This window comes from Ixodes scapularis, unplaced genomic scaffold, assembly GCF_016920785.2.
Source record: "Ixodes scapularis isolate PalLabHiFi unplaced genomic scaffold, ASM1692078v2 PGA_scaffold0__279_contigs__length_252992795, whole genome shotgun sequence".
Taxonomy (NCBI): Eukaryota; Metazoa; Arthropoda; class Arachnida; order Ixodida; family Ixodidae; genus Ixodes; species Ixodes scapularis.
In genome coordinates, this window is record NW_024609835.1 from 225,318,284 (window position 1) to 225,346,036 (window position 27,753).

At 48.0% G+C, this 27,753-nt stretch overlaps 1 pseudogene; it reads right to left on the minus strand.

The window, feature by feature from the left end:
• The window catches only part of LOC120837630, a 169,188-nt pseudogene that overhangs the window by 37,801 nt on the left and 103,634 nt on the right, over positions 1-27,753 (minus strand).

Consider the following 27,753-nt stretch of genomic DNA (forward strand, 5'->3'; position numbering starts at 1 on the left):
CCGTCGTACCAGGGGTCAGCCCCACGAATTTGGTCTCTTTCCCGAGAACCGGAAGAAGGAGATACCCTACGATGACCACCCGCCCTTCGTCGTCCTGTCCGTTGCCCCGCGAACACCTACTACCTTTCTTGGCGAGATCAACGAGGACGTCAAAGACTGGATCAACCAGTGCGACTGCGTGGCCTGCCACAACGGGTGGAGTGACGAACAGCGCTTGCAGAACTTTTATTTCTCTCTTGTAGGTTCTGCAATGCGCTGGTTTGAAAACCGCAAAGCACCCTCACTTCGTGGGACCTTTGCAAAAATGAGCTGACGCGTACGTTATCCAGTCAACACCGACGCGAGAGGGCCGAAGATCTGCTGCAATCGAGGACCTAGGGTTCCAATGAGAGCGACAGGAGCTTCGTGGAAGACCTTCTGCGCCTGAGCTCCCGCGTCGACCTTCAAGGAACCGAAGAAAAGAAGCGGCGTATTGTGATGCGTGGAGTGATTGTCGACATCTTCGGTGGACTCGTACGCAACTATAACCGTTCAAGGATTTGTTACCGAGGCGACGAACATGGAGCGCGCCATCCATGAAAGGGCAACCCACTACCTGCGGCACTTTGGCGTAGTTGCCCCCTCGCCAGTGGGATTGGACGACGGCTCCAGCCTGACTGGAATTTGAGAGATCATTCGCGATGTCGTACGTGAAGAGCTAAAGAAGCTGCAGCCTACTGCTGGACGCCCGGCCTCACTGTTGCTCACCGTGGTCGTCCAAGAGGAGGTTTACCGAGCCTTCCAAGCTGAAGTTCCCATCCACACGACGCCACCAGAGGAACCGACGTTCAGCTACGCCGCCATAGTCCGACGAACGCCGCAAGCTAACCGCCAGGCCACGGCACCTCCCGACAAGGCCCTGCGATGCCGCAGTATCCTCGACGTTAAGAATGAAAAGTACAATACGTCCGCCTGGAGCGATCCTTGCCAAGGAAGACAGACGTGTGGAGGACGACCGATCGACGCCCGTCGTGCTACCACTTTGGGGAAGCCGACCATATCTATCGCCCTTGCCCAATGCCTACTAGAACTTCAAAGCGTGAGCGCTGGCTTTTTTCCATGCTCTGACGTCACCGCACCTTGCCCGACGATTTCGCGACGTTAGTTTGCCGCCTGCCCAGCAGATGCGGCTAGCGGCGCCGTCGCTGCTTTCGCTCGCCCGGCCGGTCGGGCAGCGGCAATACCACCTAGAACACAAGGGCTGCGCGTTTCCTCCTCTAAACGTCATCACTAGTAGATCCCCTCAGCGCTCCCTAGCTAGCCCGGATGAGCAACATCGTCTGCTACATTGTCTGCAACATCGTCTGCTACATTGACTGCTTCAGTGGTTTGTGTAGCAGATAATGAAACACATGCTCATGTCGAGTGTCTTTTGCTATAGCATACGATGAAGTTAGACGTTCACGTGCAGCGTCAAATGCATGAGTGAAAGTGCCTTACTGCTGTGCGAAGGGCCGCAAAGCCCTCCGCTGGGCGCTGGACGCTGGCACTGGACGCCATTTTTGAGGGCGCTGTTCATACTCCGTTCATTCCTAAGCAGAGAACGCAGCCAAAGCCATAAGCACGAGAGTTCGAGGTGGTTGCTTTGAAGCTTTCTTCGGCAGAACGAGCGCACACTCGAGAAATGCTCGTCCCGAAGCCAGGAGCGCGTGCTAGCCGGCGCTTCTGGCCGAGGAAGTGTTCGCATGCACGTTACAAATGGCCTGCAAGCTCTCTATCAGCTCGCGCTCAGCAGACGCGCACGCAGCTGTGGCCGCAAGTGAATGCGACGTAGTTGGCCGTGTCCCAAAATTTACTCGATCTTACTCCAGGATAAAGTGTTTATACCTTGGCGTTCTAAAACCTACCCGCGTCCAGCGTTTTTCAATATCTGTCTTGTCACGTGACACGACCCGTCCGAGTAACTCGGATCCGTTTGGGTAAGATTTGGAACGCAGCCGTAGTTCTGAAGCGGCCGATATATACTCTCGCCAAGCTTCGGTGTGTTTGCCGCTTGGGGCGGGTCGGGGATCTACTAACGAAGCGTCATGCGCAGGCCTTGTCTTCTAGGTGGTATTGGCAGCGGCGTCAACGGTCACAACTGTCAACTTCAAGCATTCTTTTGTTCGGTGCGCGTTCGGTCGCTGTTTACGTGAAACCGTGTGCACTGTGGTTCCGATGTGAGCGAACAGTTGTGACCGTGTCGGCTCTGTGCACTGGCTGGTTTACGAAACAAGATGGGCCGTTGCTGTGTTCCCAACTGTCGCGGGAATTGCGACACCGAGCCGAAGGTTCGTGTCTTCTCCTTTCCGAAAAACGACGACAGAAGAACTAAGTGGCAACGTGCGGTACGTCGTGACGACATTGCGATCGCCACCTTGCGTGATCCCAAGGTAAGATTTTGTGTTTAAGAGAATTCAAGCTTTTAGTAGCAACGGGGGGAGGGAAGGGGGGGGGGGGGGCGATTTAGTCGTGCGTCTATTTTAACGTGCCTGTCATGCCGCTTTGGAAACAACAGCGTAGAGGAATTTTTGTTTCTCACTTGCGCGAGGCAGTGCATCGTCGGTAGTGACCATCGCTTCGACCGTCAATAGTCCCTAAAACTGTTTTAGCATTTTCCTTTGATCTAAAAAGTTCATAAGCTGCAAAACAGATGGTTTTATTTTATAACATGCCGCTTTCGTGTGCTTCGAAGTTATGGCGTGGTTGCAGTGCAAAATCTTTTCAGCATGCGGTGCTAACCGGCATCGCAAACCCGCTTTTGGTTATATGATTGCATTTAAAGAAAAATGTGTTACTAAATAAGCGTCAATGTTTCTTTAAGTCATCGGGCCTTTTCACGCCACCCTTTGTCTTGTTCGGTGTGAAATCGCCTAACTGCTTGCTACATGGTCTAGAGCATGCCACTCGCCAGTCAGGCAGCCTCCTAGATACTAAATGCTAAAAAGAAAATTCGGTTTTAAGAAGTTCGACTGCACCCTCTTCAAAACCACTGCGGAATAAAGCAGATTGCTCAAGGCTTTCTCATATGCATTAGAGAACATGCACCATATGAATTTCAGTTGTCTGTCGCTCCTTTAAAGGGGTACTCCGCCGATTTTTGAGCTACCTCAACTAACTATATTTTCTGACTCCCCGGCCTTTGCCCTTTCTGGTATGCTATTTTGTATCGTGAAATTCATATTAGTTATTGCGAAATCGGCAAATGAAAATGATGCAAAAACAAACATTCAAATATACCCGCCCTTTTCAGGGCCGTGACGTCACTGGAAGTTTAGCTTGCCAGTCGGGCGAGCAGTCTAAAAAATAGAATATGCCAATCATTTGTTCCGTGCTGGAGCGCGGGGACTGGAGCGAGCTTCCAAAGCATTCATTTGACACCATGAAACTGCTTCGAATCAGTTGGGAACAAATTCTACAGTCCAAAGAGTGAACCCCTGCACTTCCAATGACGTCACTTTTTCAATGTTGCCAGTAGAGACTTTCAGTTTGAAAAACACGGTGAGGACTAAAATTGTAAATTCAATAACTTCGTGAAAAAAAATTAGTTTGACCTAATATTTGGGATACTATTTTGGCGATGTTGTCTGGCGAGTTTAGCAAAATTTCAAGCAAATCGGGGATCATGAAGAAATCGGCGGAGTACCCCTTTAAACAGTCCTGTCCCTCCTGCCGTTATTTGAAGGTTTGTGAGCTACATTTCAAGAAAGAGTGCCTGAAAGATACCACTTCGCATACTAACTCGGATGGAAGAACTATAGAAGCTCCCATGAGCCTTACACGGTTGACACCAGATTCAGTGCCCACAATATTTCCCAATAGCCCTGCTTACTTGTCTGACTGTGCGCCAGTTCGAAAAAAGCCGGAAGTCAATAGGAAGCGTGTTGAGGCAACGCGGCTACAAGAAGCCATCCAGCACTCACTATCAGCACACAAGGAAGCGGAGCAAAAGAACAGAGTGTCGTCCTACGACCAGTTACTTTCACGGCTTCCAGAACTTCACGTCGCAGACTTCTGGCTGATACAGGAAGCTAAAAGTGCGGTTCTGTTTGTGCACATAGATGACAGCATGGGACACTCGGAAGTCGAACGCTCCGTCGTTGTTACGGACATCCCCAAAGTGACTCCCTCTTGGCGACGAGTGAGGTTGTGCTTTGAGGAAGTCGCCATTCCCGAAAGATTGGACGACATGCGACAACTTCAAAGTGTTGTAGACAGTGGAAGAGCTTAAAGCCCCAGACGTGTGCGAAAACTACGAAAAACGGAAAGCTTGCATCGAGTTAATTTTTTCGCTTCTGGACGACCTCGCCAGCAACGAACTTTTGCCACAAGAGAAAACGGAAGCGCTAGCATTCCTGATGGAGCAACTGCACCTGCTGCTTAAAGGAGCAGCTTTCAGGTATTCTACGAAATGTCTCGTATTCTCAAGCATATGTTACACTATCTCACCTCATGCATACAAATTTGTTTGTAGGAGTCAGAAGCTAACATTGCCTCACAGGTCCACAATGATGAAGCTTTGTAGCAAATACGATGCAACCCCAGCAAATGAGCATAATGATGAAGGATTCCTGCGTTACATAAAGAGGGCAGGCCTCCTAAAGCCACATGAGAAAGTAGTAACATTGATGATGGATGAAATCCACATTAAAGAGTATTTTAAGTAAAAAGGAGGCTCTCTTGCCGGAACCGCATCAAACACTTCCGAAGCTGCGAAAACTGCGCATGTCTTCATGACTCAGTCCTTACTTTCAGCGTACAAAGATGTGGTCCACATTTTGCCAGTCTCTAGGATTGATGCGAGACGGTTGCGCGAAGTATTACAAAAGGTTATTCTAAAACTTGAGGAAGCGGGGCTCACTGTGATTGCGGTGATCATTGACAATAATACAATAATCAGAAAGGTGATGTCCTTGTTTAAAAAAAAGAAGACGCTAGGTATACTTTACCCAGATCCACCAGATGGTTCACGGCCATTGTTCTACATTGTAGACGCTGTACACCTGTTGAAGTTTATCCGGAAGAACTGGATCAATAAAAAAATACGGACACCTGCTTTTTCTATCCAGAGTTCTCAAGCACAAAGTCGCGGGTGGAGATAAAAGGAGCCTCATTTAAGACGCTTCGTGATCTACATGCTTCTGAGCAACAAGATTTGTCAAAATCTCGCTATGGGCTGACGTACAAAGTGTTACATCCATCGAACATTGAACGCCAGAATGTAAAACTTGCCCTGAAGGTGATGAGTTCATTCGTTGCGGAAGCCCTGAGAACACGTGGAAGGCAACTTGGTTTGCCGTTTGCTTCAAAATCCGCAGACCTTATTGATGTGGTACATCGGCATTGTCAATGTGCGAACTCCTTGCAAGGGCAGGCGCCTTCGGGACCCCAGTCAAGAACCAGTCAGAGCTTTGAAAGACATGCAGTTGGAGTTCCTCAATGCTTTCATTAACTGTCTTGACATATGGGGCAGTGTCAAAATGGATAGTGGTGCATTAACAACAGACACACACGACGCTCCGACTGACATATCGTACTCACTTGTTGAAGTCACGAGTGCTGCCTTCAGGAGCTAAACTTTGAGTATGTTTCACTAGTCAAATTCCAGACGGACAGTCTAGAGGACAGTTTTGGTTGCTATCGTCACCTCTCTGGGACCAATTACCACATCTCGGTCCAGCAGATATTCGAATCCGAGACAAAACTGAGGCTTCAGGACTCGCTGGTCTTCCCAGACATGCAAGAATTGTGCAAGCTATCCGGTGTGTCATGAGATGCACACAAACTGATGAAAGACTACAACATAAAAAAACAGAAAATGACTTAAAATAAAAGTAACCCAGTTTGCCAGCTATAAAATACATAGCAGGTTTTTGTGCGCATGCAGCGCTCAAGTAAATTCCCTGTGAGGCATGTGCGCTGAACCTCCTAACGGAGGAAAGGGAACTGCAACTGGACAAGAGCGTTCTCATCGAAAACCTCACGAGAGCTGGCCTCAAGTTTCCACAGTCGGTTGTCCTCAACGCTATTTTGTACACGCAGCTTGTGCTAGAAAATCTCACTTCACACCCTTTCATGCTGAAGGAAACCAAAGAGAGGCACTTCTAAGTTTGTCAAGGCACCTGCTTTTGGACAGCGAAGACCTAGACATTTGCAAGAATGGGCACCACTCTTACACAGTGCTTAGCAACATCCTGCGGGCAGCCGCCAAAAAATTACTCAAGATTTATGTGCAAATGAAGACTGACCAGTTGAGGTCTAAAAAAGCTGCAGTACATCTGAAGAAATTGCAAACTCTGAAGTGAATCAGTGCACGCAGGGACAAAGATAAAGACGTGCGTTACGAAATGTATATTGTATCACCTTTTAATCTTTATGCCACAGATATTTGCCCCTGCCAGATGGCTAGGATGAGAGAAAGCACACTGAAGGTAAGTTACGAGACAACGTGTCTTCAGGCTTCAATTACCATTAAAAACTATTTTTATGCTCTGCAAACTAGTCAAGGTTTCTAAATTAAACGAAAAACACGAGAAAAAATTTACGCAAACTGCATATATATATCTTTTTTTACACTGCAACTTTAGCCGTCAGCAGCAGCCGCTTTCCCAAACACTCGGTCAAAGTGCGTAACGTCACGGATGGGACGCGCAGGCCATGAAATTCTAGCAGGCATTGCCTTGCCCCTACACTCTAAAAAAAGGGAGGAGTAATGGAGGAAAAAACGAAGTTCTTCCTTGTCGCTAACGTAAGGAAGGAAATTGCACCCGTTCCTCCATTTCACCGATTTAGATGCAGCGCAACGTGGTGGCGCTTTAAAAAAGGACGAAAATTTCTCCCCCATTTTCGCGGCGGCAGCGGCGGTCGAACCACCTCGAACATGTTCAATAGCGGTGACGGCAACTTGAGGGCTTGGTTACCGTCACCTAGACCAATCCCACTACTGCCCATGCGCGGTGCTAGGAGAGAAAAAGCGGAACTGCGGGGGTTAGCAAAAATAAACTAGTTTAACAAAAAAAAAAAAAAAAAGCGAAACGCGTAGCGCGGCGTGTATCTCGCGAGAATCATGCCGTATGTGCCCACTTCGAGATCGCGCTTGTTCATGGCGGATGAAACCTTGCTGCTGCGATAATTACAGGTGGCGACTTATCACTGGTGTGGCAAGTACGACCGTTTTCGTCGCGTTACTTGCTACATGACAACTACATGTAGAAACCCTGGAACGAGGGAACAAAAAAAGGACGGGCAGACACGAAATGATGTCTATTTATTCCTAACCAGATCGCCTGCCTATCTGCTTTTACTTTAATAACAAGTAGGACACTCAAAAAATAAATTGTTTAATCTTAATTTTTTGTGTGATCGCCGCTTTATTTGACTCGACACGTATCTATGTTCCTAGCTCCATCGCTCCCCCTGAAACACATAATCTTGAAATAAAGCGTACGTACCATACAGAGAGAGGTAATCTGTGCGACGTTTATTTCAGTTCTGTGTAAAACAACAGCATACCCAGTCGATAGAATCGAGCACTGCGTTGCGGCGAGCGACTGCGTCCGACACAGGGAGGCTCGTAAACGCCGGAGCAGACGACTTCGACTTGAGTGGGAGGCGGTTGTGGTACCGTCAACAACGGTACCACAACCGGCTTGCGGGAATACGCTTTTTTTTTGTTTGCCATGTAAGGCAATGGTTTGTTAAACCATACCCTTGTACAAGAAATGTCACTAAAACGACGATTCGGCGAAGGAGCGAAGCGACGAATCCGGGAAACAAGGATAACTATTCATTCGGGAAGAGTCCACTTCGAAGAAAGGGTAGTACAGACATTCCATCCTCGTTGTGGGGCGTAGGGGGGGAGGGAGGCCGGATCCGCGGTCTTAAAGGAACGGATGATTCACCACAGCAGGCGGTTCACCGCCACTCTTTTAGTCTGTACGGCATCTCGTGCTACTGTGTGCTACATATCAAATAACGCACTCGCAAAAGAAAGATAAAACATAATAATAAAGTGAAAGAAAAACCCCGTCACATTTTTGTTTTCTTTTATTCCGCCGACTTAGTCCATTATCGTGCGGTTCGTCTCGTGTCACGAAACGAGCGCTGCTGTAGTAAACGACCAAACGAGCCGGCGCCAACAACGTGGATCTCAAGTCTACTCGTCGCAAATGTACTGAGCGTACTTTTAAAAGAAGCAAGCATGAACTTAAGCTTACTCGATAAAAAATTAACGTTCTATTTAGATGGCGACATGAATGGAAGATTAAACACAATTGATGTACAAACTTTTATTTTAGCTTTAGTGTAACTTGCATTGCGTTAACTCTCGTAACGCTATATTCTGCAACGGGTTGCAAACGTTCTCTAAAACACAAAAACGCGGCTGCGCTACGGTATATATAGCGGAGGCCATACCCATAACGGATTGCTTATAGAGTAGCGGAAGTGAATGAACAATCCAAAACTCTCAACACGGGCTTTTTAGTTTTGTGACTTGGGGAACTTGATGTTTTCAAGCGGTTGCATTATATCACCAAAGACAGTTTCATTTTAGTTGTCTGCTGCGATACCAAGGTCATAGTTCGTGGGTCCTTATCACTTCGGCACTTACTTTTTATAGGAAAAACGCTCCAGGTTAGAAAATCTAAAGATTATTAAATTTCTCTAATACGGATGACAATGCATGACCCAAGGTATGTTCTCTTCTGCCGCAATGTGTCTTTTTAAAACCAGCATTATTTTTGTTTGAAAGTGTATTGAAGTACTTGGGCAACAATTAAAATTAATTATTACCCCACCAAAACTGAAAATAGATTACACTGGCACTGAACACTCCAATCAACCAATAGCTTGGTTGCAAATTTCAGCGCCAGTGTACTGCATTTCAACACTACATTGCCAAGATGAATCTTTGAACTTATTAAAAATATAATTATTACATTTTAGTTAATTAGCCTAATGATCTACATTTGCTTTGATCAGGGTCTTGAATTAAGAGATGGAGGCTATTCCAAGAGACAATTGAAATAATGTATCCAGTACGAGTAATATTTGCTCCATCTTTCCGTGTTTATGCGACAAATGATGGCAGTCACCGGCCAAGTCGGATTCAAAAATAAGTCTGCCATATATATAGAGAGAGGGCGAACTCGGCGCACGTGGAGAGGGGGAGAGGAGGGCGTTCGGTGTCGCTGCGTTGTTGCTTTTGTAGGGTGGTCTGCTTGTGTTTAGTGTACTCTGTGTGTTTTGTATTCTGTGTATTTTGTGTGTTCAGTGATGTATTTACCATGTGGCGTTCAAGAGTCGGGGAACATTGGAAAACAAATTAGCGCTTCACCAACATTTTTTTTTCTGTTTTGAGCGCCATCTGATGGAAGCTATTTGATTTACACGAGGGGAAAAAGTTTCCTCCATTGGGCGAAAAAAGGTGGCTATTTTTCTCCCTTTTTAGGAGAGGAACGTTTTCTCCACGAGCAAAAATAGTGGCAACTTTCCTCCTGTTTTGTAGGTGAAATTTCCTCCCATTGTAGAGCAATATATGATACACGCGAGTTCCTCCCTACCGAAAAATCCGGTATAACTTTTTGCTATACGGATTATGGAACCGGAAATCTATTTGGATTCTATCCGGATTCTATCTGGAATTTAGGTTTTCAGAAATTATTCCTTTGTCTGCAATCTGGATTCCGGGTTTCCAGAAACAAATTTCCGGTTTCATAATCCGGATAGTGAAAAGTTATACCGGAATTTTCGGTAGGGCTCCTTTAAGAGAAGAACTACCACCCCCTTTTTTTAGTGTGTGCCGGCAAATACAGCTGCGCCGCTTCCACCCAAGTGACCAACGCCCACGGTACGGTGAGCGGCCGCAGGAGATTGAAAAGCCGTGGCGTCACAAGAGGTGGGGGGGGGGGGGGGGAGGGGGGAGTCCTCCCCGGGCGCAGCGCTCAGGGGGGTGTCGCGGCGGGCCATTAAAGCAGGGGGGGGGGGGGGGTGCCGCGGCGGCTGCCGTTCCGGGTGCCGCAGACCCTAGTGACGCCACTGTTGAAGCGTATCTTCTACGACCTCATTCTTCCCCGTTGCCTGCTCCTCGCCGTAAATCCCGGTCGCCGTCACCAAAACGCCCAGCTTCGCCGATGCACCTACCCCGTCGTGAGAGCCCGTCGCCCTTGTCGCGCTGGGAAAACTAAGCGAGACAACCCCTGGAGATGGAGTTGCCGTGGAACGACGACATAAAGAGCCTCCGAAAGCGCCTGAGGCCTCCCACTTGACCGACGACGCGCATCGGAGCAACGCTTCTGCAACGGTGCCCAACAGCCTCAACGTGACTATCGACGGCCGCGACGCTTCGGCCCTCCTGAACGCCAGAGCAGAGGGCTCCGACTTGAGTGGGAGGCTTTCACGCCGTCTTCGGAAAGTGATGACACCGTGAATTGGCCTTGAAATATGAACCGCCGGTGGGAATCTCATCACACAAGTCGGGAGATGCACTTCTCGCGTCGAGATCCACGGCGAGACGTGCCCTGTGAAGCTGGTCGTTCTGCAAGAATATGCGAGGATGTTATCCTCGGAATGGACATTCTATGCGAGTATGGCGCCGTCATCGACCTCGGAACCGGCTGACGCTACGAAAACCTGTTCCACCACAGGAGGAAGACAAGCGACGCCATCCGAGGTCCGAGTCCTCGCAAACCACGTAAACTTACCGCCGAGGTCGAGTGTTTTCGTACCAGTCGAGATCAAGAAAGCTTCCTGCGGCAACGTTCTGCCTGAGAGAAGTTTTCAGTTGCTTCTGGAAAGAGGAATTTGTGTCGTACGAGGAGAAACAGAACTTCAAGAACCTGCTATGGTCCTGGTTACTAGTTTCCGAGAAGATCTGCAGTACCTTACGAAACGTATCGCCGCGGGCCACATCGACGAACTAATGAACTCAGCCGCAATCGCTGCACTTTCCGAAGAGCCGACTTCATCGCAGCACGAGAGTACACCACACTCGGCACATGACATTGACCCGAAGCTTCCAGGTACTGAACGAGGACGGCAGCATGACCTACTGAGCAAATTTGGCGAGTGTTTTGCAGCTAGTTAAGTGTGCGAAAGAGAACGGTAGTGAAGCACCGCATCGATACCGACAACGGCGCGCTCCCTGTCCACCAGTCGCCGTACCGACTCTCCTTAAAGGAAAGGAAGGTGATTTTAGATCAAGTCTAGGAAATGCTCGACGACATCATTTAACCCTCAAAAAGTCCGTGGGCGTCACCAGTCGTCCTTGTAAAGAAAAAGGACGGAACCGTGAGGTTCTGCGTGGACTATCATTGACTAAACGCTGTGACTAAGGACGTCTATCCGCTCCCCCTCATCAAGAATACGTGAGACTGACTGCGCCATTCCCGATTCTTTCCGTCGATGGACCTGATGAGTGGCTACTGGCAGATTAAAGTCGACAAACGCGACCGCGAGAAAAATGCCTTCGACACTCCCGACGCACTGTACGAGTTCAAAGTCATGCAGTTCGCGCTGTGTACAGCACCAGCCGCCTTCCAACGTGCGATGGACACTGTGCTGGCAGGTGTGAAATGGCAGAGCTGCCTACTTGGTCAGCTGTGCGCGCGGCAATATTTGTAGGGTTGCATTTCGCGAATTATGTTTCAAATTCAATTATGAACCATTCAATTGTCGCAGGGATTGGCTTAGCTAACCCTTTCCCCTACTTGTGTTCCAGGGAAATATGCAATGGGCTTAACTAAAAGGCACGGTAAATGCACGCGGTTAAGCAAAGAGCGTTAGTAAACCTCGCGCTCTTAAGTGGCCTAATCAGCGTATAAACTGTAAGTTTCCACAATGTCCTCACTTGATAAATGCCCTCATTTGCATTAGAGAGCAATTAGAGAAGTGTCCGCTGTTGCTTCCGTGAGCTCTGGGCGCCATGATGTACCCTTCTTGTGCGTCGCATCTGTGTTGTGGCATTCCGGGTATTGTCGTATAAGAGGGATCCCCGTCGTGAACAGCTCCAAGCCTGTAAGGTATTGAAATGTCCAGGAATAATACCAAAGCATAATGCCTTCGTCGATGCTCCAGAGGTTTTATTTCCGGGAAATTTTCTCTTTTATTTGTGAATGGCGAATTTTCAGACCTTTCTGGAAGATCCAATGAAAGACTAGAACAACGTCCCCTACTTCTCCCACGTCACCTCTCTCTCTCTCTCATAAAACACCGGAATTCCCCTGCATTGCCCTGAGCGATGTGGACGTGGTATTGTCGCGCAAGGTGGACAGAGATTGTCGCACATGGGATTGTAGTAATATGTCCAGGATACAATGGAGGAGCCACATATGTACGGAATGGTCTATTGCCAAAATTTAGGTTATCCTCGGGAGCAACTATAAGCGGCATTGAAGCCAATGTGCTAAAACAACAGTGCTTCCAAGCGCCTGCTATTCTGCCAGCAGTTCCCCACGAAATAGTCTTGATTTTTGTTTTGTTCTGTGAACAAATCATCTGTCTACACTCGGTAAATCAACGTACAGTCGGGGACAAAAGTCCCCAGGACGCGCGAGCTGCGACTGAAACGAATCGCTCTGCCATCTGCCGCGGGTCGCCTGGTTTCGAGATCACAGAAAAGCGCATGCGCGTCCTACTGTGCCTGCAAGCATGTGTGTTTTCCCGCTTTTCTGCGTCGCGGCGCCTAACTCGGAATCGGGCGCGTGGTACCGCCTCGGAGATAGCGCTTAACGACATGGCACCTATGCTTTGTTTCACCTTCGGTCCGAGCGTGGCCGATGTTATGAGCCGAAGGGCCAATCTAACGGCGAAAAAGGCGCACCGTCACGGCGTGCTCTCCGCAGTTGATAGGACCAGAGGTGCTCGTCGTCTTTCAGTGCATGCTGCTCTTCCGCCGGCTCGTCCTATCAAGAGCGGAGAACGCCATGACGTTGCGCTTTTTTCGCTCTTTGACTGGACCTTCGGCTCATAACAACGGCCACGCTCGGACCAAAGCTGAAACCAACGAGGTAGAGGGGCTTAGAGTGATAAACCGGAAGTTCGGAAGTGGCACCCCCCCGGTTGTCGCCATATTTTACGCAAATGTGACCACTCGTCATGTGACCTCCCAAGAGCCGTGACGTCACAGGTTAGATGGCAGCGCCCAGAGCTGGCGGATGCGAGTTTGTTCGGTGAGCGGTAGCCGTGATGTGCAGCTGCTTTCCGACGACGTCGGGCTTCTTCGTGCTCGCTGACGCAGGTATAATGTGAAAATATGAAGGAATGAGACTTTATACCGTTTTTGCGCAAGATCGCTCTGGATCATCTGGATATTAACGCCTGTGAGACAGCATCGTCGTACCGGTGCTCGGATTCCGGGATGCGTCCGAGGACCGATAGAACTTTGAGTGCTTTTAACATGAAATTTTCGCATTCTCTTAGCTTTGAACGTTGAAATATCTGAGAATCTACGCGAAATGTATACGTCGCGTTAGGGCCTAAGGGAAGTTGTTTCAGCCCTCCGTCACCGAACAACCATAGCAACTTTTAGCGAGGAAGCTCCTGCGATTCTTTTGTGCTAATCCACGATTCTACATTCGATCGCTTTTCTTCCTTTTTTTTTTTTTTGTGTGTGTGTGTGTGTGTGTGAGTGCGAAGTGCACCCTTATTTTCAGCTACGAGGATGGCGTTTTACTGAGTATGGGGAGGAATAAATCGTTGCAGGCACCTGCTTCAAAGCTATTCGACTTGCTATAAGAACAACTGTTTTGGTGCATGCATAGATTAACTGCGCATTTTTTCTGTTTTGTAGGATTTATTGCAGCTATACTCTTTTTCATCAAGAGTGCATTGTATTAGTCGGTCAATTATTTAATTGTTCTAATTACCTGGGTAAGATGATTCATATTTGTGTTCATCCCTTGCCTGGAGAGCAGTCTTGTTGAAAAATGTTGACTACCATTCCTTTCGGTCTCTTCAATAGACTCTTTTTAAAAGTGTGGGCTCTCTATACTTCGCATCACCGTAACTTGGAAAAGGCCAACCGCCACAGCCCCCTCGAGCCAATCAGAGAGACGGAGCGAAGGTGTGTGACAAATCTGTGCAGACAAGCACTCTGGTGATATGCTGTCATGTGCCTCTCTCCAATGTGTGTATTGACTCACCGAGACCGTAGCCTCTGCCGTCTGCCAAATTCTGGTAAAACAAATTACAGTAGCTACTACTGTAATTACCCCAAGCTTTCAGACTTTGGGCATTTGTTCGACAAGAATGTTATGTCCGCCATCCCTGTGAATTCGGCTCAGCACGTATTGGACTCAAATGCTGCATTAGCGTTCGACGTGAACTGGGGCCCATTCGTGGGCTTTGCGCCGAAAAAAATGGTGACAGTTGTGTTGCTTGATAAGGTTCTGCAAAGGGTCTATTGTGTCATACATATAGGAAGTGTCATGCTATATAACAATGCATCAACACATACTATTAAACTATATGCTCAGAGGTGTGTTTGTTTTTCCATTTAACAAGTTACAGCAGTGTGCTTTAATGCTATTATCATGTGTGTAGTTTTAAGTATCCTCTCTGCAATGCCTACGAAGGCCCCTGGAAGGAATAAATTAATAAATAACATTTTCACATCACTGGAGTTGGTTTTCGAATGCACCACATGTTCAGGAAAGGTTGAACGAGTGCAGCCCCTTGCAAGGAGTCTGCCAGTCTGGTATGACCCCTTAAATAATATTGAAGGGTCAGAGATGCGAGTGTCCTCGTAAGGTCCAGGGCGTGCAGTGGACACAATTCTCGGTGTGTAGACGCGAAAATATGTTTATCTGGTTAGTGTATCAAATATGTTTATTTCCACTTGATTACATAATTATTGATTCTTAGGAAATGGTTCCATAACGAGTTCTTTCTGCGACAGTCTCGTGTCAGGCGTTCAGTCGTAGTACCTGTGGACCTTGTTGTCGGATGACGCTCCTGGCACGTCGGTGTTCAGTTTGGTCGAGTGGCAACTTTGACCGACTGATGCTGTCTTGTAATCATACGTCATGTGCGGCCACTGACGTCTGATGCACTGAAGCTGCAGGGCTGGCTTCTAATCCGAAAATGTTCCTGGCAGTTTTCGGCATCAATGCAGCAAGCTCGGGCATGTATTACTTACGTGGCTGTGCCTTTTGCTGTACCGTTGACTTGATAGCTGGCAACAATTTGTGTTTGCTATCCAAGTCTGGTGATGCTTGCAGTTCACTTTTGAGAGCAACCAACCATTCTATTCCTTCAAGTCACTCAAGGGCATTCTCCCTCAAAGTTGGAAATTGTGTGCTTCGTGGAGTGGACACAGAAAATTGATGTCAGCAAATTTTTAGGTATTGTCCTTGGACGACAACCAACACCAAATCCACTGTCACTGCATCGCCGCTCACCTGCTTTGTCGTTCTTACCTCTTGTTGAGGTGATGGACATGAGGAGCTTCGGGGTAATCAGGAATTCAGAATCTTCGATTCAGCACCTTCGGCATCAGGGACAAAGGTCGCCGAAGGTAATCCTTAATCTCCCGTGGTTGCTCCTCGAGACGTAATCGAGGGTCGTTTCGCACGAACCATCGCAGACCAATTCATTGGTACGGGCTGCTTTGGTAGACATGGTCGGCTTCATGCAGTGGTAGCAAAGTGGTTTTCGGTCGCACATTCGCATCACCTACGTTTTCCTTTGTGTACTTTGTTGAGCACAAACCTACACACGATGTCGGGAATGCTTCGGCGTTAGAGTGTCTCATTGAATTGGCATTGAATACTAAGAGGCAGCCGGTGGCGGTCGTCGTGCCATTGTGGCGTAAGTTGCCCTTGGTTTGTCAGATGCCGCTTCGCTCGCAGAAGTCTCGGTTGAAATACCTGTCTAACTTGTTCCGAAACAATCTCGGCAATCAAAATAAAAGCCAGGCAACTGATGGCAGGAAGTAGCTTCCTGATCTCCTCCCAGACAACGTCGTGGATGATGTCGTGGATGCCTGGGAGGCTGGCGTCGAAGTAGTAGCTGGACAACTCGAGTGTCGAGACGCCGGGAAGTTGTTCATAGTGACAGGCTCGGGCATGCAGTGCACATTCCATGTTGGAAGCCTCGGTGATATGAACACTTCGACTGTTGTTGGGGGTTGCGGACAAGGCTGCCGAAGGTGTTGTCCCTCACTTGAGGGGCATGGGATCTTTAGGTTCTTGTCTTCTGTAGCATCAAGGTCGGCGTGGGCGTGGGCGTGGGCGCTCGATCAAGCGCAAAACATCCTCCACGAGTGCAATGGCGCTCTCGTTGGGGCAGTGTCCTGGACAGAATCAAGAATGCGGCTCTCTCTCGTTGATGTTGGCTGACAAATGCGTGCTTCAGCTCGATCTTGCAAACTTCCCATGACGTTAAGGAGGATCCATGGTTCTCAGACCAGCGCCGGCAGTCTCTTCCACGAGAAGTATAGGTTCTGCAGGAGCTGGTTGTCTGTCCACCCAATGTGGCGGGCGACACTGTCATATTGTTCAATCCAGTCCTTGACGTCTTCATACACCTTGCGTGAAAAAGCGTCGGAGTGTGATTTGCGACGGGCATGCAAACAATGGTGGGAGGGGACACGGTTTGCTGCTACAAGTTTGTCATTGTTGGCTTAGTCAGCTTCAGATTTTCTGACAGGAGACCGAATTCTGGTGGTTTTTCCTGGTAGCAGCAACTGGCTCGGATTTCAGGTGCTTCGTGGTGTATTTCCGAGATTACTTTTTGTGGTATTCGGTCGTCTTGCGGTTGTTCTGCCAGGCTCGGGTCAGGACTTTGCTTACGGCTCGACGGGGGTGAAAGACGCAGGATAGTCCGCCAGCCGTGTCCCATTATCGAGTAACTCGGCTGAAGAGCCGCCGGGTTCACACAGAGTGAAGGGCTATGGGTGCCCAGCACCTCCACCAGAACATACGCTTACAGCTGAGCATGACCTGCAGTGTCCCAGAATAGTGAATATTGATAGAAGATAGAACTGGAACAAGGATCCGTGACAGTATAACAAAACTCACAGAAGAGAATCTATCCTGACCACTGAAGAAGCTGCATTGCTTTAGTGGCATTCTGTCCGAATAAATCCTCTCCTTCGGGGTTTGGCGACTGCCGTAGACGAACTGAACTGAAATGGATGTGGGACCACTTTTCTGGTAATGAGCCACTGCAGACTGTTGCCACAAAGCGGCGTGAGCTGGGTACGTAACACGCTCGATGAAATGTCCGGACAGCTTGCAATTCGCGTAACGAGTGTGGATGAAACGTTTGTGTTGACGAAACTTGCGACAGACCAGCGGGATCAATACCAACTGCAACGCCTGTGCTCCGTGAAAGTGCACGTCTACCCCGGAACAATTTCGGAAGCAGCACAGCATCACCTAAAGCATGGCACAGGAACTACCAGCTTGAAGGCAGCTCTTCGGTGCGCCGCACACCTGTGCTCCGTGAAAGTGCACTTCTACGCCGGAACAATTTGTAAGCAGCACAGCATCATTCAGCACGGCACCGGAACTACCAGCTTCAAGGCAGCCTTCCGGTGCGCCGCACAACCAAAGTAAGCCATCGGTCATTTGATCGAAGCTGCACCACGATTGCACACCGCCAAGCACTACTCACGCAATTTCCGTCGCTAAACTGTGTATCCAAATATATTGCACACGCTTCACTGCAAACCTCGAAGATTCCGATGGTCAACGAGAGCACAGAAACGTCGCCTTAAATTTTATCCTAGCGGTATCCGGATCAATCCGAGGTCCGAGCAACGTAGGTCAGATTGTCTCTTCCGTGGCAATATCCCGGTCGGTCACCAGCGAAATGCACACCGTTCCTCCGTATTTTCACGTTATACCTACGTCAAACACCACGCTGAACTCTGAACTCGCTTTCGACCGGCCTCATATGACGGCTTCCGCGTCTGAAATCAACTCGCCGAGACGAACGACAACCAACAAAGTATCCGACAAGCTCCGGCCCAGCTGGGGCCAGCCGCTGCATGGGCGCTGCCATCTTTCCTGTGACGTCACGTATTTGGTTTGGTCATGTGACGTGTGGTCAAATTTGCGTACAATGGCAGCCGCTTTATGGGGGTCACTTTCGAGTGCAGACCGGAACCCCGGTTTATCGCTCTAAGCCCCTCTACCTCGTTGGCTGAAACCAAGTATATGAAGCAAGGAGTCACGGCTGCTCAACTGAGCGACACGCTCAGCTGGTCATAAAGCAAGATGCGCTGACACGGCGAAATGCGGCGCAATGCCGCAGGCGGTATCTCCAGTTTCGGAATGCGTAGCAGATGCTCGTCAGCCGCAAGCGCTATCTCCGAGGCGGTACCACGCGCCCGATTCCTAGTTAGACGCCGCGCCGCAGAAAAGCGGAAAAACACACATGCTTGCAGTCACAGTAGGACGCGCATGCGCTTTTGTGTGATCTCGAATCCAGGCGACCCGCCGGCAGATGGCAGAGCAATGCGTTTCAGTCGCAGCTCGCGCGTCCTGGGGACTTTTGTCCCCGAATGTACCTAGTGAACTTGAAAGGTCGTCGTGAAAAAAGTTGTTTTAACATTTTACGGTACAAGTGTAAGCGGGAGAGCAACCTCGCAGTGGTGCAGAATATATCTGCCTAGATGTGACCGAACCGACGTTTAAATAAAGCACTAAATCAATCCTGTCCTAATTTACTTAAGCGATTCAGATAACAAAATACCTTCCACTCTATAAACTGAACTGGAAATAACAGCAAGAAGATAAACAAGAGAGAACTGTCCTATTTTTGCCTTTTTAGATCGTAACAGCAAAGTCGAAACGAAGTATGTCGTTTTTTTTTTGTTTTTTTTTGGCGCCGGCAAAGTTAGTTTTGAACCATTCTTGCTGAGCAGGACTTGCATTGTATAGTTTAGAATGGTTCATAGTTACAAAATAAGAACCAGCAAAACATTTTAGTGAACTGTATTATGTCGCAAAGTCATATAACGCTTCTGCTCAGTAGCTTTAACTACACTGCCACGGAACGTTGGGCCGGGTATAGTTCGTGGGATTCATTAAATTAATTCATATTGAATGCTCAATGATACTCGAATTCGTAGTATCTAATATTTGTAGTCAGAAGATTGTTTTATACTTATGTATGAGCCAGTTCGTGTGCAATAAGTTGAATGAAAGAGTATGTGTGTGGTTGATCCTCCACCATTGCAACGCGTTCTCTCATGCTGCAGAAACCATTAGACATCGCCAATCCTAAAAAAAAATCAAATTTAGTGACTTCAGTTTGCACCACATTTTAGGTGTGCAGCCAAGCTATTCGTCACTCTGCCATTGTATTACCTCAAATTTTAATCTATTTATACGCCTAAAAATCATGTCCAGGAAGAAGTCTAAATAATTGTCATTGGACAGGCGCAGTTTTTTATAGAGTGAAATTTTGGGAAACAAATCTTGTAAATTCTGCGAATGTTAGAACGCGGCCTCAAGGTAATTGTAATATGTTCGATGTAGTCTTTATCACAAACATCGAACACAAAAATGAGTTAAATTACGGCTTGCGTGCGGCAGTCGTGGCTATCCACGACTGCCGCACGCAGTCGTGGATAGCATGGCATGAGTGTGTACACGTGGCGGTGAATGTTTCTAACGAACGCTTGAACACCTTTCACCTATATGTTTCACAAGGTTGGGAATGCATCAGGTAATGTTTTTTTTTTTTTTTTTTCTGACCCACCTCGAGTGGTTTATTGCAAGAAAATCATCTCATGGAAGTCCTCGTTAAATTAAAAAAAGAACTATGCTAATAATGACTGACCTGCGCGGGATGTCGGTTCCGGCAATGACTATTGTACGCGAAAAACACGTGTTATCTCCGTGAAAGCCACGACTTTTTTATAGAAGGCCACTTGCTGGACGTTTTTTCTAGCTAGTGCTGCGTAGGACAGACACCGGGAGGCCGCCAGTGACGCGGTGTACTTGCCCAACTGATAACAGTGATAACTATTTTCGGTGGAAGTTCTGCAGCGTTTCGTCTCAAGACCGAACATACGCGTAGCCTTCTTATTAAGCCTGATTGAGCTCTTTTCACTCGATTCAAAGTCGCAATAATGAAGTGCAAATTAGGAGAAAACCTTGTTGTCCTTTTCGTAGGGAAGGACATTATTTCCTTCCTAAAGAAAAACAGGACATATATACGGTTCTCTATTGTTGAAGAAAAAATATGGATATTTTTTTAGTAAGAGTTCCCCATTTTACTCATATGGTGGAAGACGAGCGCGACGTCTTTAAAGCTCAAATTGAACCTGTCAGCCGCACTCATACAGGAGGGAGTGAGTGCTACCCGTGGTCTAGGCATACTTCGTTTCACCTTAAGTCTGGACACAGCCGGCGCTACAAAAGTCATGATTTGGGGGGAAAAAAAGGAAGAAAGAGAAGTAAAGAAAAAGAAGAACGCTAGTGTTGGTGCGAGAGGCACTTGAAGCTGAACAAAGAGCCGCGACGGTCGGCCGCTTGAGCGGTGCGCTACCCGGCTTCGTCCCGGCTTCAGCACAGTGACCATCAGCGCAACCGGCTCCGTCCCGGGATCAAGGCACCCGTACCCGAGATAACCAACCCCCTCCCGACATCGCGGAACGCACTACTTCACCAGCGATCAAGGGGCGAACATTCAAGGGCACCAGCGACCCGAGCTAAGACCCCAGGGGTGACTAGACTGCCTACCGAACGTGCTTGAACGGTCGAATGGTTTCTTTTCTTTTGCCTTTCTAACGTTTCTTCTTTCTCAATATTTACTTCCTGACTTGAACATATCTTTTACTCATTCATTTGTCTCAACCTCCCGAACGAAACTGACAACGAGCTGATGCGACCGATCAAACAGCGTTAAAAGGCAAGATTTTGACGTTGTTTTATGGGTCAGTGATAAATATAGGCTTAGCGATCATAGAACACGTACACAAATACGACGAGCACAAGGCTGTTTCATTGGTTCCACCAGCTCGTAGCGTCGGGGGTGTCCGGACTTGGGGTGAAACCAAGTATATACCTCCCCTACAGGGAACCAAGGGAGGCGGCTTCGAATGGCTGTGGCCGGAAGATAAAGGTTATTTGTCTTGAAAATACTAGTCTGTCGGGGCCCTTAAAAAAGTTTTTTCTTGCTAATATTGCCGACAACGTTGTTTTCTTAGCAGACTCCGGCTAATAGTAAATGTGTACATGAGGCTTGTTTGTTATGTTTACAACATACTGCAAGAGCACGTTAACATCAGAACGTATAAAAAGTGTTCATAACCAAAGGACCTGTCGATTGAAAGTATTGGGCGGAGGAGGGAAATGACACAGTTTAATTTCCTGTCGAAACACATCAATAATAAACAAAACATGGATTCTGTCAAATAGTAAAAACTAACGCTCACCCATTACGTTATTTTTAATAGATTTATATACTTTATCCGCCATGTCCCTTCTGAAAGTAAAACACGTATTGCACTTGCTTACATGTTGTATTATACACAGCGCGAGACTGTTTGAGCAAACACGATATTGGCGCTTTTTTGCAGTATATGTTTAAGGGTATTTCAACGTTTTATTACGTATATTAGGCCTAAGTAGTACTTCCCTTCACAGTAATAGTTCTCATGACAGCCTTCATACTCTGTTAGAGTTTTTTTTTTTTTAATTTTTAAGAGCTGCTTAGAATAACCTAATTTCGTGACGCTAAAAACGGCGTCACTGGAGCACCGCGTGACCCCCGGTTGATGCTGTGCAATTAGCAACTCCCGAACCAACTGCAAGACCGCCTGAGCTATCTCTTTGTGGCGCGGGAGAGCAGTCTTACTGGTTGACCCGCCGGTGAATCATGACGCATAAGAATCAAGAATGCAAAAAAAAAAAAAAAAGAACCTGACGTAGGTAACGTCTCAATAAGAGACAAGACATTGAGTAACATTCAGATTGCCCTTACGATGTGACAAGGACGACAATATCTTCTGGACCTCTTCCATAAATTGAAGCCATCCAATTCAATGTTTCCTCTGGGTTTAAGTATTTTTTTGGGGAACAGGAGGGACAGTCAACATCATGTCCAAGAAACACATAAAAAATATCGTCCAACTGGAAACAAATTCAAATAAACATTTTCAAGCCATTGGCTATACTTAGTACACAGTATGAGAGCACCTACCGCTACTTCAACAGTTGTCAGTAGAAACTGAACCGTTGGTTCCGTCGTGTCTTCGTATCGCAAGTTAACCTCCACAATTTATATAGAAAAGCAAAGTGAAAAGTTAAGCTTCTGCCAGAATGAAACAGTACGTACCTTGTGTACTCTGCCTGCCGTTAGTGTAAACAAACTAATGTCTAACAAAATTGTGCAGGAGTTCCCGAAGAACGAGAACCGTGTTTTTCGGCACGATTAAATAATCCTTTCATCGCAAAAAGCTCCAACCCCGCGAGAATGTGACTGTAGTGGTAGAACGCGAAAGTTTGAGAGCAAGACGTTACCTGGATAAAGAAAAAATGACCGCATCTCCACGTGGTGAATGATGTTGGTTGGGGCGAAGCTCTGATGGTGCTGATGATACTGATTTTACGGAACGTGGTTATATACGCATTTGAGCATTCGACCGCAACGCCCTCTAGTCTATAAACGTTGAGCCAATGCAGGCAAAGTTTAACGCGATTATATACGCATTTGACCGCAGCGCCCTCTCCTGTATAGACGTTGAACGGCTACATGCAACGTTTCATCCACGACATCCCCAGCTTTTGAGTTACTACCACATCTCAGAGCCCCCTACTCGTCCCGCAGTCATGGCTGAGTGGTTAAGGCGATGGACAAGAAATCCATTGGGGACTCCCCGCACAGGTTTGAATCCTATCGACTGCACAAACATTTTTTTAAAATTTTTTTTTTTAAGAAGACAGATGTAATGGCAATCGATGTGAGCACGGACGCCGGACAAGGTCGGACCCTAAGGAGCTTCGCCCCTAAAAGATAATTAAAAAATGAAGACTCCAGTTCATGCTGTGGAGGTGGTTAGAAGTAACTGCGCTGTGCCTTTGTTTTTGTATATGAAACACTTCGTAAGCTACCGTCGCCACGGCAGCTTATGCAGCCGCAGTCATTACCGTGACGTCGTTCCACACTCTGTACTCTGCCGTTTCCGCAGTAGCTTGTGCAATCGCAATCATTACCGACAAACGCATGCGGGGTTCGCTACGTGCTTATCACTGTTCACGCGCGTCTTATCTTCTATCATGTGTTTTTACACTTGTGGTTTTCTTATTGAAACAAGTGTCAAAACAACTTTATAGATGATAAGGCGCACGGAATGGTTTGATGTCGACGGACACAAAAAAGCGACCTACGAGTCATGTGCAGCTTCGCTGTGAAATTCTCCAGGAACCGACGTCCACCTAAACCTAACATTGCCAATACAAAACTCGACATTGTGGATGATTGTGGAATTTATATCAGTGGAAAACACTTTTCGGAAAGAAAAGGGATGTTTTCTTTCTAAATGGCAAGTTATTTTTTAATTGAAATAGATGCTCCAGCCCCCCACAGTGAAATTTCTCGTTTTGACAATTTAAAGTTTAGATTAACGTCGACTCACAAAGAAGTTTTTTTTTTTTTTTTTTCTGAATTACCATCTGATTTAGGTAAGGTAATCTTGTCAAATTTTCGCGTTCTATCGCAACCCCTAGCGTCACATTCTCACAACGTTCGAGCTTTCTGCAATGCATAGCCAAAAAAAACCATGTTATATTTTCTTGAGAATTCCCTGTACATTTTGTGCACCAACTCTTCGAAGCCAGCTTGGGCGGTCCGCAAAAATGTGTTCCTTCGGGTATTTTCATTGAGACTACGTGGTGGAAGCTTGGAGTGAAAATATAAACGGTTGAACTTAACCCATTTTCGGGGAGTCTACTGCAGCATCCGCAATGTCTTTTCTCGCCCAGCTGTACTTTAAGCTGTGCGTGCCACCGACAGATGTAAGAAGCGTCGAGCGCGCAGGTGCCGAACTTAGCAGGCCTTACGATACTTTTTTCTACGCCGGCGCGCGTCTCTCAACTATGCAATTCTGTAAACGGGATAATTTATTTGTAAACAGAAATAGAAAACCAGAAATCAAAGTGAATCATGACTTCTTATTTTTGATACAGAGATGATGGGTCAAGGCGCCGCACACTCCCGCCATCTCTCGGCGGCGCACACAACCAGGCGAGCATGGTCATGACATCGTCTGCGAATGCTCTTTACAGTTTAAGCAATACTTTTTTTTTACGAGGTAGGTTTATTTGTTATTCATTCACCACCTAGCCGCATCTCTGTAATTAATCGCAACGCGATACGTCGAGAAACCGATTTTTGTGGACTCTCTCAAAAGGGGTTCGCTTTGATGGTAAAGCCTGCAATTGGTCGAAAGTTGGCTTGATTCTTCCGCAACGAATTGGAACATTACGAGCGAGAATGCATTTAGAATGCACTAAATTCAAGGTCCCGAAGTCAAGAATAAAACCAAAGAATTGAAATTTTTCTAACCGTAAAATAGAAAGTATATCTTTTGAATAATCTTTCCAATCTTTTGTATTTTTAGCATTAATAACATCTTATCACGAGACACGATATTTCTGGCGTATTGTTTGTGTTTGAAAAGTTACCAGGTTCGATATTTTTAAATATAATTTCTCTAACCCAGCTCCAAATTCCGTGTATCGAGCAAAGAACACCGAAATATGAGGATATTTGATGGCCTGTTTTGTAAATAAGACTGAAGGATATAAAGCCGCTGTGAAGCAGAATTAGGCGTAATATGGGTTTGAACCCCGGGTCTTCTTAATATTGTCACGGGTAGTGACCAAAAATAACAAATAAACAGGAAGAAATAAACGTTTAATGTGGCGAACTTGTGCCAAAAATAAGAGTACAAAAGATAATAATAGAGCGTCGCGGGCGTCGAAGTCGGCGTGGCAGCAGAGTCGAACGCTGGGGCGAGACTGAATTCTGCTTGCCAGGCGGAGCCGCTTTTGTACACGCGTTGGCTTCTGGAGCGTTCGATGTAGAAGGTTCGACGCGGAGAACATTCTAACCTCGAATCAGCTAGACGGTTCTCGAATTCACTAGAACATCACATTACAGTGTAAACAAAAATGAGTAGCCGCGGCCAGGAATCAACCCTGGCCCTTCGCGTGGGAGGTAAGCGCGATAACCGTTGTGCAACGGCCGCGGTGCCTACTTGGCGCGCGGCATTACTCCCCCCCTTAAAAAGTGCATCGCCTCGATGCAACACAAAACAAAGCACATAAAGAGAACGGCAAACTAAAGAGTCATTTGAAACACATAAGATCCACAGTCCTATCGAGCGTAGTAAGGCTTCAGGCGCACGACGTGGACGACTTCAGGTCGTGGTGGGCGGCGTGATGATGTTCTTGTTCCGTCAGGCATCACCTCGTAGTTCAGCTCGCCGAGGCGACGAAGTACCTTGTATGGTCCAAAGTACCGTTTCAGCAGTTTCTCACTGAGGCCGCAGCGACGGATGGGCGTCCACACCCACACCGTGTCTCCGGGCTGGAAGTGAACGTCCCTGCGACGAAGGTTGTAGCCGCCCGCGTCGACGCGTTGCTGGTCTTGAATCATGAGTCGGGCGAGCTGGCGGGCTTCTTCGGCGCTTTGAGCAACCGCCTGGGCGTCGTCACTCTCATTTACGGATGGCTCATGGGGCAGCATTGCGTCCAGCATGGTCGTGACCTTCCGACCATGTACCAGCTGGAAAGGGGTGAATCCAGTGGTCTCCTGAACCGCCGTATTGTAGGAGAACGTGACGTAGGGCAACACCTCGTCCCACGTCTTGTGTTCTACGTCGACGTACATAGAGATCATATCGGCGATTGTCCTGTTGAGTCGCTCGGTCAGTCCGTTGGTCTCTGGGTGGTATGCAGTGGTTCGACGATGGCCGGTGCCACTGAGACGAAGGATCTCTTGAGTCAGCTGGGCCATGAACGAAGATCCACGGTCTGTGATGAGGACTTCAGGGGCGCCGTGCCGGAGGACAATGGACTCGATGAAAAACTTGGCGACTTCAACAGCCGTGCCTGCTGGAAGGGCTTTCGTCTCGGCGTACCGTGTGAGATAATCGGTGGCGACGATAATCCAGCGGTTTCCCGACGTTGACGATGGGAAAGGGCCAAGTAAATCCATTCCGATCTGCTGGAATGGCATAGACGGGGGAGAAATCGGATGCAGAAGTCCTGACGGCTTCGTTGGCGGTTTCTTGCGTCGCTGACACTCGTGGCATGATTGAATGTATAGGTGAACGGTCTTCGGTAGCCTCGGCCAGTAGTACTTTTCTCGAATCCTGGCGAGCGTCCTGCTGTAGCCAAGGTGTCCAGCCGTTGGGTCGTCATGGCATCCTTGGAATATTTCGTCTCGAAGGCTGGCAGGAACAACCAACAGCCATGCTGTGTTGTTGTTGACGAAGTTCTTCTTGTACAGCACCCCTCGCCGCATGGAAAATGTATGCAGGATTCTTAAGAAAGCACGGGGAACCGAACTCGCTCGTCCCTCTAAGTGATCGATGAGCGCTCGCAGTTCAGGGTCGTCTCGTTGGAGTGCTGCCATGTCGCTGACGTCCAAAGCGCCGAGGAAACACTCATCGTCGTCGTCTTCGATACAGGCAGGACCGGCCTCGACAGGAGCTCTTGACAGGCAGTCGGCGTCATGATGCTTCCGGCTGGACTTGTACACAACGGTCATGTCGAACTCCTGCAGTCGTAGGCTCCACCGGGCGAGGCGTCCGGAGGGGTCTTTCAGATTCGCGAGCCAGCAGAGCGAGTGGTGGTCCGTGACCACGCGAAAAGGACTTCCATACAGATATAGGCGAAACTTCGTTATTGCCCAGACGACAGCAAGGCACTCCTTTTCAGTTGTAGAGTAGTTCCTCTCCGCCTTAGACAGCGTCCGACTCGCGTATGCGATGACTCGCTCTGCCCCGTCCTGCCTTTGAACTAGCACTGCGCCAAGTCCGGTGTTACTGGCGTCCGTGTGGATCTCTGTATCAGCGAACTGGTCGAAATGGCCAAGAATCGGGGGCGTCTGGAGTCTTCGTTTGCTCATCGAATGACTGCTGGTGTTCGTCTGTCCATTCGAACTTTACGGTGTCCTTCGTGAGGTGCGTCACCGGTGCGGACAGCTTGGCGAAGTCCCGAACAAATCGTCTGTAGTAGGCACAAAGTCCGAGGAATCTTCTCACGGCCTTCTTGTCAGACGGCGGCGTAAATGCAGCCACAGCGCGGGTCTTCTCAGGGTCAGGGAAAACACCTTTGTTGCTCACGACGTGGCCAAGGAACTTAAGTTCACCATAGGCGAATCGACAATTTGTTGGCTTGAGTGACAGGCCGGCGGTCCTGATGGCTTGAAGCACGGCTCGAAGTCGTTTCAGGTGCTCGTCGAAATCTCGTGAAAATACCACGACGTCGTCGAGGTAGACGAGGCAGCTCTGCCATTTCAGACCTGCCAGCACGGTGTCCATGACACGCTGGAAGGTGGCTGGCGCAGTACAAAGCCCGAACGGCATCACTTTGAATTCGTACAGTCCGTCGGGAGTGACGAAGGCAGTTTTCTCCCGGTCGCGTTCGTCGACTTCAATCTGCCAGTAGCCACTCTTCAGATCCATCGACGAAAAATATCGGGAGTGGCGCAGTCGGTCTAACGTATCGTCGATGCGGGGGAGCGGATAGACGTCCTTCTTCGTCAGAG